Consider the following 19,948-nt stretch of genomic DNA (forward strand, 5'->3'; position numbering starts at 1 on the left):
ATAAAAAGAAATCTCTGCAGCTGACATTATGCATTATAAAATAGCATGCATTAAAGACTAAAATCCATGGTATCCATAAGTATTTCTGAGATATGTTTTTAATAAGTAAATGCACAAAAAATCAATCCAAACTGTAAAATTATAGCACCATTAATGTACTTCAATAATGAAGAATATGGTTTGTCAAATCACCTAAATGTAAGTGCTACTGCTTAACGATCACTCAATAAATATTTTTTGAGAGTGCATGTCAACATTTATTCAGGAAACAATTATTAAATTCCTACTTCATGCCAAGGAGAGATCTAAAGACGAATAAGACAATAACCTCAGCCTAGTAGAGGAGATATTATGCCATGAAATAAATAGAACCCTAGTGGGTAAGAGCACAAGCTTTAGACACGCATTGAACTCTGATTACTATACTTGTCATCCTGGACAAAAATTTACTTAAATTTTCTGAGTCTTACTTTCCTCATCTATAAAATAGACATAATTACAGAACCTGCTTCATAGGTTTATGTATGCATGAAATAACATATGACCTGAAGAGTGCTTAGTAGATTCACAATCATGTTACTTTTTAACTTTATTTTATTGTTATTTACACAGTACCAGAAAAGCTGTATGAGGAAGAGATGATCAGTCTGAAAAACATTAGAAAGGATTTCTCCAGAGTGATATTTGGTCTGAGTCTTGAAGGATGCACAGGAATTCACTAAGCAGTTAAGAAGCACAGAAGTCACCTTCTGGGCAGAAGGCACAGTGATCTACAAAGGCTCTAAGGCTTGGAATCCTACAATGTGTAGAGGAAACTGGGAGGGAGGGAGTAGAAGGAAGAGTCAGTGTAATGGTGAGCAGGGAGATGGCTAGCATCTGGTGAGACGAGGAAGGCAGGCTGAGGATTGACTGGGGCTCATTTAAGCCCAGCCAAGGAGACTGAAAAATAAGTGTATTCAGTTATCTGTTTCGCATTCTCTTATGGGGTGTCACTCATCACTCACCCTCATTTTTTATCCATAATCTCTCTTACACACGTCCACGTGTCTGTACACATAATCTATATCAAACTGCCATGCTCATAAGGAATCAGATTTGAGGGGACCACTAGCACAAAACTGAGATGACTCTGGAGCTTGACTCCTGTATATAAGATTCCTGTGCTCCAGGAAGGAAAGCCAAGATTTGCATATATGGCAGCAGCCCAGACAGCGAGAACCTCACATTCTTCCGGGTTCTGGGTTGAGAATTTCCTGGAAGAAAGCATCCTGGCTTGTGAGGTCTGAACCCAGAGCATGTCCAGTAAAGCCACTTACTGAACATGAAGAGAATATGTCTCATAGGATGATCAACAGCACACTACTATGGAGCATTTGATACAGGCCAGTCAATAGGTAAACACCTGGAATGTTTTATATCATTTAATTCTCACAACGCAGCTAGTTGGTGTAATTAACCCCAATTCATAAAAGAGGAAAATGAAACTAAAAGCTGAAGTGACTTTCCTAAGCTTACACAACCAATGAGTGGCAGAGCTAAGATTCCAATTCTGGTCCGACTGTCTGACTTCAGAGCCCAAAGTCTCATCCACTTGGGTACTCTGGGAGGGGTAACGGAGCCTCACACATGGTCATAAAGGGTTTCCTGAGGTCCTTCTCCAGTCTTCTAGGTTCTCACTAACTTTACTGAGTTGTCGTTACCATATCCAATGGTTACTGTGAAATTAAACCTGTGTACTTCCTTCTCCTGCCCAAGAGTTAGGAAAGAAGGATACTCTGAGCTCAAGTCCCTGAGACAGCAGCCAAGGAATCTGGCATCAGCACCATAACCCCTCTCATTTGGATGGCACTTCGTGATTTTTGAGCACCTTCCAAACACTCTCATTTGATCTTCCCCACAAGTCTGTGAGAGTGGAATTAGCATCCCACCCTTAGAGATAATGAAACACGTTCTGAGAAGTTCAATGACTTTCCTTGAGATGCCATAACTAGGAGACTGCAAAAGCAGGCTGCTGAGCCTGAGTTCATATCCCGAGTCCACTGTGTTTTCCACACTAGGAGACATAGTTTGGAGAGGTTGCCACGTCCTATGTTTACATTTTATTTTGATGGTGTCCACATTTTCTTTATTCTTCATTCTTGATGGAGTGGCTATCAATGGTGACAATACTCAGGATTCATGAATGGTGGAAAAAGAAAATTCCTGGTTGAAAACAATCTCCCTACCTTCATAGATTTGTGTTTTCCCTAATTTACTAGTTCTTCTCATTAATGAACCTTTCTACTGCCCTGTATAATTGATTATGGCAGGTAAGCACTGCAAATTTCTAACCTCAAGAGCAATACCCATCTACTTTCTGTCTCAGCTCCTGTACAGAATTACTGCAATAAGCCTCTTAAAACAACGTCCACCACAACAAATCCATTCCATATGTGGGCTAATATAACAATAATGGTAGATTTCCTAAGTAATATTGACCCACAGTATGCCAGAGAGAGGGATGAATGGCTGGATTTATATAATCCTTAATGAAATCATGGTTCATTCTTAAACTTTTTCTTTATGTCACTTTAGGGAAAAGGGGGAGATTAGAGAGAATTACTCAACTAGGCAAATTAAATTATCACACAATGTCTACACTGTTCATTTGAGTGGCTCAAATGATTGCATAAGCTCTCTTTTTATGTGGTGCTAACAATGAAGGGTATCTCAACTGGTGCTATTGAAGACCAAACAAAATTGATGATGGAATGAAAATTGGTTCAATGGCTAGAACCACTATCTTGTATATAATGAGCCTTTTAATTAAAGATAGTGTTTAATATTCATGATTTATAATAATCGGTGATTTATTTTAAGATGGGCTCCTTAGTTGGGGTTTTGGGTTGTATGTTATGGCAATGACACCTAAAGATATTTTTCTCTAAAGAGAAAAAAGATTATATAAATTGTTAAAAAAAAAAAAACAAACCTTCCCTGAATAAACAAGAAAAACTTTAAAAAAAAATGTCGAAAAAGTGCCATGGGATTAACCACAACATTGACGGGATGGATGTTGAGACAACCTTCTGACACACTGCAGTAAGCTCATATGTAATTAGACTAATGGAAATGTTAAAGGTTAAAAAATGCATTTGCAAGTGTTTTTGAAAATTTTCTCTCTCCATATGTGTGCGTACATGTGTGTAGAGATTAAGGAAAAGAGCTATGTTTATTTCTTACCATAATAAGGTGATTCTGCTGATGACACTGTCCCTTGCTAACTAAAGTTTTTAACATGTCAGTTGAGTTTAGAACACAAAAGGACCTTGGGATTTTATACAATTTACTGGGGGGAAGTCAGAGGCAGTAGGCCATGCATACACTCACACCCATGCTTGAAAGATCCACCAAGAAGATGGCTGTCAAGATGTCAAGAAAAAGGAATCTAGTGAAAAAAAACAAGCTTTGGAGTCTGGTGGTCACTGATTTAAATCCAAGTTCTGTCACTTACTAATGATGTTACTGAAAATAAGTTATCTAACCTCTTATAACCTCATCTTTGAAATCTGGATAGTGATATCTGTCTTACAGAATTGTTCTGAAAGTTACATGAGCTGATACATAGTTGTTTAGTGCAATGCTACACAGTGGGCATGTAAATGTAGCAATTATTATTAGCACTATAAATACTGCTAGTAACATTAAAAATACATCATGTACATGCTCTATGCCACACACTCTAATTGAACCTTCAATTATGAACAGCAATGTTTTGTGTGTGTGCAGAAATAACTTATGTCTCTGCACATATCGGCTTGAATATGAGGAGATAGTTTTTTCTAACTTGGCTGTGAGTCAAGAAAGTAATTACAATTTGACTATACAGGTGCCCTAATGCACACACTTAACTCGTTTATAAATTTAACATACAATCGTTCAGTCATTGAAACTCTTTAAGACATCAGGTACTGTGCCTATTTTACTGCCTTTTCTCAGCATACAGTGTAATTTAACATTAATTCAGAATGTATACTCCATGAGTTTAGGGACCTTGTCTTTCTTTGTCACCACTGCATCATCTGCCCTTAGCACAACGTTTGGCACATATAGGAAATATTTAACAATGACTGGATGAAAGAATGCATGATTGAATGGCCTTTCCAAATAATACTGCTCCTATCAGCCAATAAAGTATAACATACATGAAGACATGGATTTCTGATGTTCCATGTATCCTTACAATGACACAATATGAACCACAAAATGTCTGTTTGAAAATGGAGAATAGGTTTGGGGATTTAAGAAAGAAACAATCTTCTTTGGCCTTATAAAATAACTACATCTTTTGCAGAGACCTCATCTCAAGGAGGAGAGTGATTTATATTAAGTGTGAAAAGTAATAATCCCTCAGAAATGCAAAGCCAAGAAAACATAATGAAGTGGGGATTAAGAAATCAGAGAACATTTGGCAGGTTTTTAGAATGTAGCCAATATTAATAATGAAGCCTTATGTATTTGTGAGATTCCAGAATGTTACGGATGTAAAGATTGAAAGATAACTCGGACACAAAATAGAAGTTCACAGAGGAAATGTATGCACAGAGACAAGGCCAGGCAAACTAGAACTTGACCATAGGCTTAGGTTTTGCCCCCCTGCCCTTGTACACTATACTAGATTGCATGAAGGTGGAAGGACAGCTTGAGAGATCTAAGGTTTCCTTTTCCCTGAGCCTCACTGTGCTCCTGTTGGCCCTTCTACAAGGTTGGACAGGTGCAAGAAAGGTACTTCTTGCTGAGTTAGCAAAAGCTCAACTGTCTTGTCTCTCATCAGTGGTGTGAGAAAAAAAACAAAAGCAAACAAACAAAACCAAGGGAGCCAGAGAAAGATAGGACAGAGTCTTTTTCCAGGTGGAAACAACTGCTAGTCTACTTTAATTCTAGCCTTATTGTTAAGAATGACCAAAAAAAGAGAAGAGGAAAGCAAAAGAGCGAGATGTCACCTCATTAACATAGTGGAACTAAAACACAGATGGTACCCAAAAGATGGAATCCCATGAAAGGGAAAGGGGTCTCTTCAATGCTTTTTGATACTGATCCTTGGGTAGAGAAGTAGTAGAGAGAGGTCTTGATTTTGCTTCTCAAATACACATTCAAAATATCTGCAGAACTGTGACTGAGAAACCCAAGGTTCTGGAATTAAGTTTAAACTGGCCCTCTGCTTCCTCTTTGTAAGCTTTTAAATTACTTTTTGAATGGATTTCCCACACGAGAAGATTAAGGGATGATAGTACTGAGCCTTGCCAAAAGGTCTTCTAATCATTCTAAACATAATTCATAATGGGGACTGTGGGCACCTGCCCATCAAGAAGGGAAGTATCCTAGCAGCAACTCCCCTAATTCCCTGCACAGCTCTCAGCTTCCCTTTCAGATGGTGATGATGGATGCATGCACTGACCTGGACCAATCTTTAACTGGCATTCCAATCCTGTTCTTTTACTGAGGACTCATTAATGCCAATTATAATCTTTGATTAAGCCTGTGCTTGACAAATGGGCCTTATTGCAAGTCTTCACTCCAGACATGAATTTACAACTAGAGGTTAGCATAATCAATACTCTGCATAGTGTATTGTCAGAAACAGGATTTGCCAGAAAACCTAGTGCAAGGCAGCCAGTGGCATTCAATCTATCACAGCTGCCCACTAAGAATGAACAATGGCCATCCTCCATTAATTGCCCCCTGTCCTCAGATGTTCCACATTCAATCAAGAGCAAGGCTGCAGGAAATGAGATTGCCTATTAAGAAAGACACTGTTTAGAATTTCTCAACAAAATGACCACTGGGAATTTTAATAAGGAAACAAAACGTTTTCTTTGCTCTTCCATGGTTAGCACAACATCAATTACATCCATATGGTAGAAATAAGATGCAGAATCGATTTTTCCAATCTCATAAAAGTAAGCATGGTTTCAGAACTATCCATTCACTCCTCTGTTGAAAAGCCATTCCTTGGACCAAGTTAAAAAGCTAGAAAGCTATGTACTTGTACCACATTAGGCTCATAGAACACTCCTCACTGAATTGCTCTTTAATGACTATTATCAGAGGTTGCTATAAGAAACAGAATTTTTGAAATCCACTTCTGCTCCATTATTCAATGAGATCTTAGCTGGGGTGGAGCTGAGGCTTATGTATGCTGGTATGTTGAGTTATGTAACATTTTGCTAGCAAGCCATGTTCCCTGCTCCTCTTGGTCCAAAACAGCCTCATGGGAATAAACTTTTTAAGCATGTTCACAGTGAAGTTCAATTTCATACAAACATATAAGATACACTGAGGCAGAGCTAGAGAAAATAGAACTCCTGTGAGAATGGCTATAAGTGAAAAAGAAGTCAGACATGTCAAGCTACATGAAGCCTGGAGCTTCTGGAGGTGTTGGGAAGACCAGTAATGCTGAAAGAACTGCATCACTAGGGGCCCACCCACACTCCGATGGGATCCCCCCTCTCTTAAAAGCAAGCCACACAACAGGGAAGTATAGACGAAGTTGGAAAATAAAGAAGACAATGTGACATCAATAGGGAAAATAGCCCCCAGAGGATACTTTGATTTCAAGAGTATGTCAACACTGTCATGTGGGCGGCCTGCAAAAACTGGCAGGAGGAGGCCAGTGCTGGCATCTCTAAGGTAGTGAGTAGAATGAGAGCAGACACCAGAGCAGGGAGAAAAGACAACAGTCGGAATGAATAGTGGGGAGGAAGAAATGTGGTCAGCACAGAATAGTAGGTAAGATTTCTCACAGAGGTGCAAGGAGGAGGGACTAAGAGTCCAGCCAGACGGCATAGGAACAAACCCTTAACATGTCCTGAGCTGGAATCCAGAATGGAGAGAGCCAGCATCCAATTATACTTGATCTGTAAAATAACAGCTACTGAGGCTGTTATCATTCAGTATACATTTCATCATTCAGTATACATTCCATAAAAAGTTGTATGAGGGGCTTGCCTGGTGGCGCAGTGGTTGAGAGTCCGCCTGCTGATGCAGGGGACACAGGTTCGTGCCCCGGACTGGGAGGATCCCACATGCTGCGGAGCGGCTGGACCCGTAAGCCGTGGCTGCTGAGCCTGCGTGTCCGGAGCCTGTGCTCCGCAACGGGAGAGGCCACAGCAGTGAGAGGCCCGCATACTGCAAAAAAAAAAAAAAAAAAAAAAAAAAAAGTATGAGAAAGACCTTTCCAAATTTAATGCCCAGAAAATAAAAAATGTTGACACCCCTTACCAGCACCTATTCTTCCTGACTGTAAGACTAATAGATCCATCACCTTTCTCTTTTTGACTTGGCTTCTAGGAAGCCAATAACACAGTCTTATACTTCATCATCATAATAAACCTAAACCTAATTCTTTGAATTAGCTTACCTCCACATCCCTTTCTAGCTCATGATTTTTCTTTATGATGCTATTATACTAATTTTGTTCCATATGTCTTTTTGTTGTAAGAGCTGGCATATAAGTAAATAAATATGACATTCTTATTGCATAGTACTCATCGTAGTCTAAATTCCATCAAGATATGGTAATAGCTGTATCTTATTGCTATGTCTTGTGGAGGGAATCAAGTAGATATTCTTACTTCAGTCCTCTCTTTTACCCATCTACAAGGTTGTTAAAAAGATTAAATACCAAAGTAAAAATAATTTGTAACTTTAAAACACTACTCAAATGGGAACATTTCTTCTATTCCAAGCCACCTCCTTTATGTTCATGTCACAGTATTTTGGCATTGCCATAGTACTCAAAGCTCTGTTAAAACTCTAAAGGCTAACGTTAAAAAATGTAAATGTTTTCTGAGAAGGTGGCATTATAAATTATAATCAGCTCTTGACACCTTAGCTCAAAACAACATATTGTTTAATCTTGCTGAAATGTAGAGATTGAGAGAATGAGACCCACAACAAGGAAGTTTTTGGGGAAGAAGGAAGGAAGGTAGCAGTCCACGAAAGCTGGGACTGAAGATCTTTTCGGGACCCTCAGCAGGCAGCTTATAGGGAGTTGTGTCTCATAGGAGGAAAGAAATGGAAGAAAGGACGAAGGTACAGAAATGGCTCAATGATTCACTAGCCTGCACAGTTCTGCCCATGGCTGGTCCATCCTATTTTGTTGGATGCATCAGAGGAGGTGGAAGCTGGAATCAAGAATACCAATTAGCTTGGTCCAGTAATCAAGTTGAGACTAACTAATTGCTTATTTAAGGCCTTCTCCTATAATTAGAGCCTATGTGATAAATATGCATCCTCAAATATACCTTAGCTAAAGTTTAGAGTAGCATTTGGCAATAAAAACAGCTGGAGTGAGAGCAGGACTGGGCAGAACGGAGAAACGACTGTGCTCAGTTACATGGTACACAATTATGCATCCACTGTCCAGAGAATGTCTTTAATGTTGGAGGCTAGCTGTGCAGTGAAGAGAATACATTTGTAATTGCTTAAAGGGAAAAGCAGGAACATCAAGGTGTTTTGGTTTATTCTGTTATGAAAGCTTTCTAAGGGCTTTCTAAATGAAAGCAGATAATAGCAAGGCTGAAAATGAGTGTCAGTCTAAAACAATGAGAAAACAGTAAGATTTCCATGATGCTTCCCAGAGATGCCTCCCTCAATGGGTGTCTTTTGCTGAGCCCCTTAAAACAGCTGACAAGAGCCTGAGACATAGCTCTGGTCACTGTTGAGATGTTGTCTATTTAATCTTATGTTCAGGTTGCATTAAGGAACACAGACTGGTATGGAAAAGGGCCCCAGAGGAATTTTCCTTTGATCAAATCACCAAACAGTCTGAGGGCTATTTTCTAAATGCAGTTTGGAGATCTCCTCATAGGATCCCCATGCCCCATCCAACGCTTAAAAGCTTCAGCTTTTTCCCCTTTCCAACATCTTCAAGATGAGAGGCCTTCAAGATGGCAGAGGAGTAAGACGTGGAGATCACCTTCCTCCCCACAAATACATCAGAAATACATCTACACGTGGAACAACCCCTACAGAACACCTACTGAACGCTGGCAGAAGACCTCAGACTTCCCAAAAGGCAAGAAACTCCCCACGTACCTGGGTAGGACAAAAGAAAAAACAGAGACAAAAGAATAGGGACGTGACCTGCACCAGTGGGAGGGAGCTGTGAAGGAGGAAAGGTTTCCACACACTAGGAAGTCCCTTCATTGGAGGAGACGGGTGGGGCAGAGGGTGGGGGGAAGCTTCAGAGCCATGGAGGAGAGTGTAGCAACAGGGGTGCAAAGGGCAAAGCGGAGAGATTCCTGCACAGAGGACCAGTGCCGAGAGGCCTGTCTGCTCACCTGCTGGGGTGGACAGGGGCTGGGAGCTGAGGCTCGGGCTTAGGAGGTCGGATCCCAGGGAGAGGACTGGGGTTGGCGGCGTGAACACAGCCTGAAGGGGGCTAGTGCACCACAGCTAGCCGGGAGGGAGTCTGGGAAAAAGTCTGGACCTGCCTAACAGGCAAGAGACCATTGTTTCGGGGTGTGTGAGGAGAGGGGATTCAGAGCACCGCCTAAACGAGCTCCAGAGATGGGCGTGAGCTGCGGCTATCAGCACGGACCCCAGAGACAGGCATGATATGCTAAGGCTGCTGCTGCAGCCACCAAGAAGCCTGTGTGCAAGCACAGGTCACTGTCCACACCTCCCCTCCCAGGAGCCTGTGCAGCCTGACACTGCCAGGGTCCCATGATCCAGGGACAACTTCCCCAGGAGAACACACGGTGTGCCTCAGGCTGTTGCAAAGTCATGCCAGCCTCTGCCGTTGCAGGCTTGCCCTGCATTCCATACACCACCCTCCCCCACGGCCTGAGTGAGCCAGAGCCCCCTAATCAGCTGCTACTTCATCCTCATCCTCTCTGAGCGAAGAACAGACACCCTCAGGTGACGTACATGCAGAGGCGGGGCCGAATCCAAAGCTGCACCCCAGGAGCTATGTGAACAAAGAGAAAGGGAAATTTCTCCCAGCAGCCTCAGGAGCAGCGGATTAAATCTCCACAATCAAATTGATGTACCCTGCATCTGTGGAATACCTGAATAGAAAACAAAGCATCACAAAATTGAGGCAATGGACTTTGTGTGATTTTGTCCATATAGATTTGCTTTTACCATTTGTCCTAGGGTTCTGTCTGTCTGTTTTTTTGGTTTCTTTCTTTGTTTTTTAGTTTACTTTTATAGGACTTGTTATCACTGGTGGATTTGATTTCTTGGTTGGGTTGCTCTTTTCTTTCTTTCTTTCTTTTTTTAAAATTACTTTTCAATTTTTAATAATTTTTTAATTTTTAATTTTAATAACTTTATTTTATTTTTCTTTTTTTCTCCCTTCTATTCTGAGCCATGTGGATGACAGGGTCTTGGTGCTCTGGCCTTGTGCCAGTCCTGTGACTCTGAGGTGGGAGAGCCGAGTTCAGGACATTGGTCCACCAGAGACCTCCCGGCTACATGTAATATGAAATGGCAAAAGCTCTCCCAGAGATCTCCATCACAACAAAGACCAAGCTCCACTCAACGACAAGCAAACTACAGGGCAGGACACCCTATGCCAAACAACTAGAAACACAGGACCACAACCCCACCCATTAGCAGAGAAGCTGCCTAAAATCATAATAAGGTCACAGACACCCCAAAACAAACCACCAGATGCAGCCCTGATGACAAGTAAGACAAGATACAGCCTCATCCACCAGAACACAGGAACCACTCCCCTCCACAAGGAGGCCTACACAACTCAATGAACCAATCTTAGCCACCAGAAACAATGGGAACTACGAACCTGCAGCCTGCAAAAAGGAGAGCCCAAACATAGTAAGGTAAGCAAAATGAGAAGAGAGAAACACACAGCAGATGAAGGAGCAAGGTAAAAAGCCACCAGACAAAACAAATGAAGAGGAAATTGGCAATCTACCTGAAAAAGAATTCAGAGTAAAGATAGTAAAGATGATCCAAAATCTTGGAAATACAATGGAGAAAATACAAGAAACGTTTAACAAGGACCAAGAAGAACTAAAGAGCAAACAAACAATGATGAACAATACAATATATGAAACCAAAAATTCTCTAGAAGGAATCAATAGCCGAATAACTGAGGCAGGAAAACGGATAAGTGACCTGGAATATAAAATAGTTGAAATAACTACCACAGAGCAGAATAAAGAAAAAAGAATGAAAAGAATTGAGGACAGTCTCAGAGACATCTGGGACAACATTAAACACAAAAAATTTCAAATTATAGGGGTCCCAAAGAAGAAGAAAAAAAGGAAAGGGACTGAGAAATTATTTGAAGAGATTATAGTTGAAAACTTCCCTAATATGGGAAAGGAAACAGTCAATCAAGTCCAGGAAGGGCAGAGAGTCCCATACAGGATAAATCCAAGGAGAAACATACCAAGATACATATTAATTAAACTATCAAAAATTGAACACAAAGAAAAAATATTAAAAGCAGCAAGGGAAAAACTACAAATAACATACAAGGGAATCCCCATAAGATTAACAGCTGATCTTTCAGCAGAAACTCTGCAAGCCAGAAGGGAGTGGCAGGACATATTGAAAGAGATGAAAGGGAAAAACCTACAACCAAGGTTACTCTATGCAGCAAAGATCTCATTCAGATTTGACAGAGAAATCAAAAACTTTACAGAGAAGCAAAAGCTAAGAGAATTCAGCATCACCAAACTAGCTTTACAACAAATGCTAAAGGAACTTCACTAGGCAGGAAACACAAGACACTGAAAAGACCTACAATAACAAACTCAAAATAATTAAGAAAATGCTAAAAGGAACATACATATCGATAACTACCTTAAATGCAAATGCATTAAATGCTCCAACCAAAAGACACAGACTGCCTGAATGGATAAAAAAATGAGACCTGTATATATGCTGTCTACAAGAGACCCACTTCAGACCTAGGGACACATACAGACTGAAAGTGAGGGGATGGAAAAAGATATTCCAGGCAAATTGAAATGAAAAGAAAGCTAGAGTAGTAATTCTCATATCAGAAAAAAATAGACTTTAAAATAAAGACTATACAACAGAGAAGGACACTACATAATGATCAAGGGATCAATCCAAGAAGAATATATAACATTTATAAATATTTATGCACCCAACATAGGAGCACCTCAATACATAAGGCAAAGGCTAACAGCTGTAAAAGAGGAAAACGACAGTTATACAGTCATAGAAGGGGACTTTTACACCCCACTTTCACCAATGGACAGATCCTCCAAAATAGAAATAAGTAAGGAAACACAAGCTTTAAATGACACATTAAAGAAGATGGACTTAATAGATATTTATAGGACATTCCATCCAAAAACAACAGAATACACTTTCTTCTCAAGTGCTCATGGAATATTCTCCAGGTTAGATAATATCTTGGGTCACAAATCAAGCCTTGGTAAATTTAAGAAAATTGAAATCATAACAAGTATATTTTCGACCACAATGCTATGAGACTAGATATCAATTAAAGGAAAAAATCTGTAAAATACAAAGACATGGAGGCTAAAGAATACACTACTAAATAACCAAGAGATCACTGAAAAAATTAATGAGGAAATCAAAAAATAACTAGAAAAAAATGACAATGAAAACATGACAAACCAAAACCTATGGGCGCAGCACAAGCAGTTCTAAGAGGGAAGTTTATAGCAATACAGTGCTACCTCAAGAAACAAAAAACATCTCAAACAAACAACCTAACCTTACACCTAAAGCAATTAGACAAATAAGAACAAACCCCCCCCAAACTTAGCAGAAGGAAAGAAATCATAAAGATCAGATCAGAAATAAATGAAAAAGAAATGAAGGAAACGATAGCAAAAATCAATACAACGAAAACTGGTTCTTTGAGAAGGTAAACAAAGTTGATAAACCACTACTCAGCCTCATTAAGAAAGAAAGGGAGGGCTTCCCTGGTGGCACAGTGGTTGAGAGTCTGCCTGTTGATGCAGGGGACACGGGTTCGTGCCCCAGTCCGGGAAGATCCCACATGCCGAGGAACAGCTGGGCCTGTGAGCAATGGCCGCTGAGCCTGCGCGTCCGGAGCCTGTGTTCCACAATGGGAGAGGCGACAACAGTGAGAGGCCTGCGTACTGCAAAAAAAAAAAAAAAAAAAGAAAGAAAGGGAAAACACTCAAATCAACAGAATTAAAAATGAAAAAGGAGAAGTAACAACTGAAACTGCAGAAATACAAAGGATCATGAGACATTACTACAAGCAACTATATGCCAGTAAAATGGACAACCTGAAAGAAATGGACAAATTCTTAGAAAACTACAGCCTTCCAAGACTGAACCAGGAAGAAAGAGAAAATTTAGAAAATATATAGAAATAGAAAATATAAACAGAAAATAAAAACAAGCACTGAAATTGAGACAGTGCTTAATAATCTTCCAACAAACAAAAGCCCAGGACCAGATGGCTTCACAGGCGAATTCTATCAAACATTTAGAGAAGAGCTAACACCTATCCTTCTCAACCTCTTCTAAAATATAGCAGAGGGAGGAACACTGCCAAACGCATTGTACAAGGCCACCATCACCCTGATACCAAAACCAGACAAAGATGTCACAAAGAGAGAAAACTACAGGCCAATATCACTGATGAACATAGATGCAAAAATCCTCAACAAAATACTAGCAAACAGAATCTAACAGCACAATAAAAGGATCATACACCATGATCAAGTGGGGTTTATCCCAGGAATGCAAGGATTCTTCAATATATGCAAATCAATCAATGTGATTAACCATATTAACAAATTGAAGGAGAAAAACCATATGATCATCTCAATAGATGCAGAAATAGCTTTTGACAAAATTCAACACCCATTTATGATAAAAACCCTCCAGAAAGTAGGTATGGAGGGAACTTGCCTCAAACAAAAAAAGGCCATATACAACAAACCCACAGCAAACATCATTCTCAATGGTGAAAAACTAAAACTATTTCCTCTAAGATCAGGAACAAGACAAGGTTGCCCACTCTCACCACTCTTATTCAACATAGTTTTGGAAGTTGTAGCCACAGCAATCAGAGAAGAAAAAGAAATAAAATGAATCCAAATTAGAAAAGAAGAAGTAAAGCTGTCACTGTTTGCAGGTGACATGATACTATACATAGAGAATCCTAAAGATTCTAGCAGAAAACTACTAGAGGTAATCAATGAATGTGGTAAAGTAGCAGGATACAAAATTAATGCACAGAAATCTCTTGCATTCCTATACACTAATGATTAAAAATCTGAAAGGGGTGGGCTTCCCTGGTGGCGCAGTGGTTGAGAGTCCGCCTGCCGATGCAGGGGACGCAGGTTCATGCCCCGGTCCGGGGGGATCCCACATGCCGCGGGGCGGCTGGGCCCGTGAGCCATGGCCGCTGGGCTTGCGCGTCCGGAGCCTGTGCTCCCGCAGCGGGAGAGGCCACAGCAGTGAGAGGCCCGCATACCGCAAAAACAAACAAACAAACAAACAAAAAAAAAATCTGAAAGGGAAAGTAAGGAAACACTCCCATTTACCATTGAAACAAAAAGAATAAAATACTAGGAATAAACCTAACTAAGGAGACAGAACACTTGTATGCAGAAAACTATATGACACTGATGAAAGAAATTAAAGATGATACCAACAGATGAAGAGATATACCATGTCTTGGACTGGAAGAATCAACATTGTAAAAATGACTCTACTACCCAAAGCAATCTACATAGTCAATGAAATCCCTATCAAACTACCACTGGCATTTTTCGCAGAACTAGAACAAAAAATTTCACAATTTGTATGGAAACAGAAAAGACCCCGAATAGCCAAAGCAATCTGGAGAAAGAAAAACAGAGCTGGAGGATTCAGGCTCCCAGACTTCAGACTATACTACAAAGCTACAGTAATCAAGATAGTATGGTACTGGCACAAAAGCAGAAATATAGATCAATGCAACAGGAGAGAAAGCCCAGAGATAAACCCACACACATATGGTCACCTTATTTTTGATAAAGGAGGCAGGAATGTACAGTGGAGAAAAGACAGCCTCTTCAATAAGTGGTCCCGGGAAAACTGGACAGCTACGTGTAAAAGAATGAAATTAGAACACTCCCTAACACCATACACAAAAATAAACTCAAAATGGATTAATGACCTAAATGTAAGGCCAGACACTATCAAACCCTTAGAGGAAAACATAGGGAGAACACTCTAGGACATAAATCACAGCAAGATCCTTTTTGACCCACCTCCTAGAGAAATGGAAATAAAAACAAAAAAAAAAAACAAATGGGACCTAATGAAACTTAAATGCTTTTGCACAGCAAAGGAAACCATAAACAAGACGAAAAGACAACCCTCAGAATGGGAGAAAATATTTGCAAACCAAGCAACTGACAAAGGATTAATCTCCAAAATATACAAGCAGTTCATGCAGCTAATATCGAAAAAACAAAGAATCCAATCCAAAAATGGGCAGAAGACCTAAATAGACATTTCTCCAAAGAAGATGTACGAATTGCCAACAAGCACATGAAAGGATGCTCAACATCACTAATCAATAGAGAACTGCAAATCAAAACGACAATGAGGTATCACCTCACAGCAGTCAGAATGGCCATCATCAAAAAATCTACAAACAATAAATGGTGAAGAAGGTGTGGTGAAAAGGGAACCCTCTTGCACTGTTGGTGGGTTTGTAAATTGATACAGCCACTATGAAGAACAGTGTGGAGGTTCCTTACAAAAGTAAAAATAGAACTACCATACGACCCAGCAATAACACTACTGGGCATATACACTGAGGAAACCATAATTCAAAAAGAGTCATGTACCAGAATGTTCATTGCAACTCTAATTACAATAGCCAGGACTCGGAAGCAACCTAAGTGTCCATCAACAGATGAATGGATAAAGAACATATGGCACATATATACAATGGAATATTACTCAGCCATAAAAAGAAACGAAACTGAATTATTTGTAGTGAGGTGGATGGATCTAGAGTCTGTCATACAGAGTGAAGTAAGTCAGAAAGAGAAAAACAAATACCGTATGCTAACATATATATATATGGAATCTAAAAAAGAAAAAAATTGTTCCGAAGAACCTAAGGGCAGTACAGGAATAGAGATGCACACGTAGAGAATGGAGTTGAGGGAGGGGGAAGGTAAGCTGGGACGAAGTGAGAGAGTGGCACGGACATATATACACTACCAAATGTAAAATAGATAGCTAGTGGGAAGCAGCCGCATAGCACAGGGAGATCAGCTTGGTGCTTTGTGACCACCTAGAGGGGTGGGATAGGGATGGTGGGAGGGAGAGGCAAGAGGGAGGAGATATGGGGATATATGTATATGTATAGCTGATTCACTTTGTTATACAGCAGAAACTAACACAGCATTGTAAAGCAATTATACTCCAATAAAGATGTTAAAAAAAAAAAGTTGACCCACAAGGCTCCTCATGATCTAACTCCTCTATCAGGCCCTCTGGAACCACACCTCACCTTCTTCTGTGATCTCTGGGTGACACTGACTGGCCTTCATTCTGTTTCTAGAACCTTCACTCAAGCTGTCCTCTCACAGCAAAGCAACATTCCCACTCACCTACCTCCCCATTTTTTCTCTGGAAAATTCTATATTGTGCCTCATATTTCAATTGAAAGTTTAGTGGCTCAAGGAACTTCTGTGACCCCAGATTCTTCCATGTTGCTTGTTACATGGACCCAGAGCACTCGTATTGCTTACGCATAGTGCTCAACACAATCATGATTAAATAAGTACTCAGGTTATGATATTATGATCAGCTTCTTCACTAGCATATGCATTCCACAACAGCGGGCCCATCATCCGTCTCATTCATTACTGTTCTCAGTGCCCAGTAGAGTGCTATGTGTACCATCGGTGCCTAATAAATATACGTTTAATGAAGGAAATAGGAAAAACAACCTGGGAATTACCACCTAGTCAAGATAATGTATTGAAATGGTGAGCATCTGAAGACTTTCATTTAAAGAAATGGAGGTTGAGGAGGAAGGGGCTGGGAGATCTGACCATCTTCAGAGTCTTCAAACCTATCCTTCAAGTTTCACGTAGTTGGGAAAACTTCCTTCATATCTTCAAGCATAGTAAAGCACTTTCTGCTGTGTATTTCCACAGAGGCACACGTTCATACCACTATCACCTAATCGTATTGCTGTCGTGATCACTTTCTCGTCTGCTTGCTCTGATTCCCTGAAAACAGGTTTCTAGTTTTGCTCATTTTTGTGTCCTCCAAGCATGGTCTAGAGCCTGGTATATAATATGCACTGAATAAATATTTTCTAAATGGCTGGGTGAATGAATAATGGAATATACTTCACTCATGGAAATGAAAAGAACTGCTGTAGGTCAAGGATCTAGGACTAAGGGAGAAAAATGAGAGTCTTGTGATCAACCTAGGCTTACTAAATCCTTTTGCAACATCAGGAAAATCATGAGAATAAACATAGTCATGCTTGTTCCCATGATGTATCAGTGATGACTCCTGGGCAAAAAGTCTGAGAGGTATCCTCATGTCTGTGCTGTTTTGGTTGCTGTAAAAGGAACAGATCTTTCTAAGACATTTAGACAATGCTTGATAGCTAGAAACCAGCATCCATATAAGGCTGGGAAATCATAATTTTATCTGTTTCAACAGCACATCATGGGTAGTCCTTCCTCAGTCCCTCCCCCTCTTAATTTAGATCTTTAGACCTTACACTTGTAACATCCAAAGATGTGGTTTCAATTTTCATCCCTCCACCATAGAAATCAAAAAGCTTTTTGAATAAACAAGGGCTGCATTCTTGATTATAGCCACACATGATGGCCAAAAGAACCAGAGAGTAGGACAAGGCTAGTTCAGCACAAACTTATCCCCACCCTAAGAAAGAATAGTGTCTATGTTACCTGGCTAACACAGATGTTTGGCTATTATTGTCAATACCAATGAGGTATATCAAAGTTCTGGAGACTGAATAACTCAAGGCCCCCATATACATGTATTAGCATCCAAATTAGGGAATTTGGATGCAAATCCAATGGGACCGGCCATGCAAAACAGGCAAACTCATAAGTGTTCTGATAGCTTAACAGGTAAACCCCTGTCTCATTTAGGCGAACTGTATAAGTATTGCAACAAAGCTTATGACCTCATAGATAATTTTAAAATTTCCTTTAAACTTTCAATGTTTATTACAACCTTTTTGAAAAACACTTCTGAAGTAAAGGGAAAATTCTTAATAATTATTGTAAGAGAATGCATCTGTACCTTTATACCTGTATTTGCCAAATTAATTAGCTAGTTTATAGTACTCTAATCATAATCTGAATTATATTCTTTCATTTAAACAATGTTGCCTTCCACATAATACCTGCCGTGAGTAGGACATTTGAATGTGTTAGTATGCTGAAAGGAGGGTCTATGTTTACAGGGTTCTGTTTCCTAAATAATATTTCACTATCAGAGAACATTTTGAGTAGTTGCACATATGTACTCAAATTCTAATGAAACATAGATTAGAAACATTTAAATTTTCAGTAGAATATTATTTGGAGGAAAAACTCGATTTATTTGGCTGATTGTATGCTATTGCTACATTTGCAAATAAATTATTCTTGGCTGTATAAAACTTCACACAACAAATTCTGCTTGGAAGATTAAATGACTTTGAAACAGTTACTCAAACATGGAAAAGTCACTATTACTTCACAAGGGCTACTTTTAAGTTAATGCATTATCCAAAGAAAAGAAGAGCTTGATACAAATACCAAATGTAAACAAAGCTGGAAGTAAAACTATTTGGCTTGAAATAAATGCAAAGAGAAGTACTCTGTCAATATCCAAATTGAAATGCTTTCTCTTTCCACAGTCTCTTTAAGTTTCTGGATTCTGGTGATGACATCATTAGATTTTTGGCATCTGGGAGGTGTGTTACTGCTATTGGATTACAATTTCTAGAAAATGGGTAATTTTCCATGCTCTAAACAACTCTTCCATGCCAGGAAATGTACTGAAAGAAATTATGTATTTGTCCAATTATTTTGGCCTTTAAATCACTTATCATATTTTCTTGCTTTACTTTCCTGCTCCCCCATTAGAATGTAAGCTCCCTGAGAAGCAGGAATTTGTTTTATTTACCTTTGGGTTCTTGGCTTGTAAAACAGTATCAAATACAGAGCAGTATTCAGTAAATATCTATTGAATGTTGAGCAAATGAAAATCGAAGAAGTGAACAGTGGATCAGATAACCAGATTATTACAACAGAAAGATAACAGATAAGAGGAGAGAAACAGTTCTTGGCAAACAAATTTAAGCCTTTTATTTGCCTAAAATTGAAATGTTATGGTATAGGCAGACAACAGTTAGATTTTACCTAATTATACAATTTCTTACATATATCAATTGTATGTGGTAAAAGCTCTGCCTGTTCTTTGGTTCTCCATATACATGACCATCTGACTGCAGCCCACCAAACTCAAAGTGCTATAAAAAAGCATTTCTGGGGCTTCCCTGGTGGCGCAGTGGTTGAGAGTCCATCTGCCGATGCAGGGGACACAGGTTCGTGCCCCGGTCCGGGAAGATCCCACATGCCGCGGAGCGGCTGGGCCTGTGAGCTGTGGCCGCTGAGTCTGCGCGTCCAGAGCCTGTGCTCCGCAACAGGGAGAGGCCACAACAGTGAGAGGCCCACGTACCACAAAAAAAAAAAAAAAAAAAAAAAAGAAAGAGAAAAAAAAAAGCATTTCTGGAAATTTCCAAGAGGAAATATTAATCTAGGACCTGTCTGTGGTAAATAAATATAGGAAGTGAAATATAAATTGTGGGACTATGCAATGTAGTCTGAAAGGATTGTTATTGACAGACTCTTGCTAAAGAAAACTAAGCTGAGATTTTTTATACATAATGGTAACTTACACATCG

The 19,948-nt window shown here is 39.7% G+C and overlaps 1 protein-coding gene across 12 annotated transcripts in view; it reads right to left on the bottom strand.

Moving 5' to 3' along the window:
- PRELID2 (PRELI domain containing 2) overlaps nt 1–19,948 on the bottom strand; it is a 764,348-nt gene that overhangs the window by 263,257 nt on the left and 481,143 nt on the right. For 11 of the 12 annotated variants that reach the window (XM_079916212.1, XM_079916216.1, XM_079916209.1 and 8 more), the window contains one exon: nt 6,988–7,167. The exons of the other annotated variant lie outside the window; for it this stretch is intronic. The gene's annotated coding sequence lies outside the window, so the exon portion shown is untranslated. The remainder of the gene's footprint in view (nt 1–6,987; nt 7,168–19,948) is intronic. 12 annotated transcript variants of the gene reach the window in all.

This window comes from Stenella coeruleoalba (genome assembly GCF_951394435.1).
Source record: "Stenella coeruleoalba genome assembly, chromosome: 3".
NCBI classification, from domain to species: domain Eukaryota; kingdom Metazoa; phylum Chordata; class Mammalia; order Artiodactyla; family Delphinidae; genus Stenella; species Stenella coeruleoalba.